Source organism: Bison bison, unplaced genomic scaffold (assembly GCF_000754665.1).
Source record: "Bison bison bison isolate TAMUID 2011002044 unplaced genomic scaffold, Bison_UMD1.0 scf7180017864518, whole genome shotgun sequence".
Lineage (NCBI taxonomy): Eukaryota > Metazoa > Chordata > Mammalia > Artiodactyla > Bovidae > Bison > Bison bison.
The window spans coordinates 13,987,557-13,988,111 of NW_011495071.1; the positions used below are offsets into that span (position 1 = coordinate 13,987,557).

Below are 555 nucleotides of genomic sequence, written 5' to 3' on the forward strand. Positions count from 1 at the left end.
TCATGAATCAGCCATAGGTATATATATATATTCCCTCCCTTTTGAACCTCCCTCCCGTCTCCCTCCCCATCCCACCTCTCTAGGTTGATACAGAGCCCCTGTTTGACTTTCCTGAGCCACACAGCAAATTCCCATTGGCTATCTATTTTACTTATGGTAATGTAAGTTTCCATGTTACTCTTTCCATACATCTCACCCTCTCCTCCCCTTTCCCCATGTCCCAAATATCCATCAACAGGGTTCTGGTAAATAAATTATGATATATCTATATAATGGAAATATATGCAGCTGCTAAAAAAAAAAAAAGATGGTCTCTGCATATTAATACAGAAAGATCTCCAAAATATATTATTAAAGGAAAAATACATGGCAGAAAATGTATATTGTATATATCGTTTGCATAAAAAGAGAGGAAAAATGAGAACTTTTATTTGTATTTGATTATGTATGAGTAAAGAAACTCAGGAACGAATGGGTGGGAAGATTTGGGAGAATGGCATTGAAACATGTGAAATGTCATGTATGAAACGAGATGCTAGTCCAGGTTCAATGCAC

The 555-nt window shown here is 36.6% G+C and overlaps 1 protein-coding gene across 1 annotated transcript in view; it reads right to left on the reverse strand.

The window, feature by feature from the left end:
* The window catches only part of NUCB2 (nucleobindin 2), a 40,871-nt gene that overhangs the window by 12,077 nt on the left and 28,239 nt on the right, over nt 1–555 (reverse strand). The gene's annotated exons all lie outside the window — the stretch shown is intronic.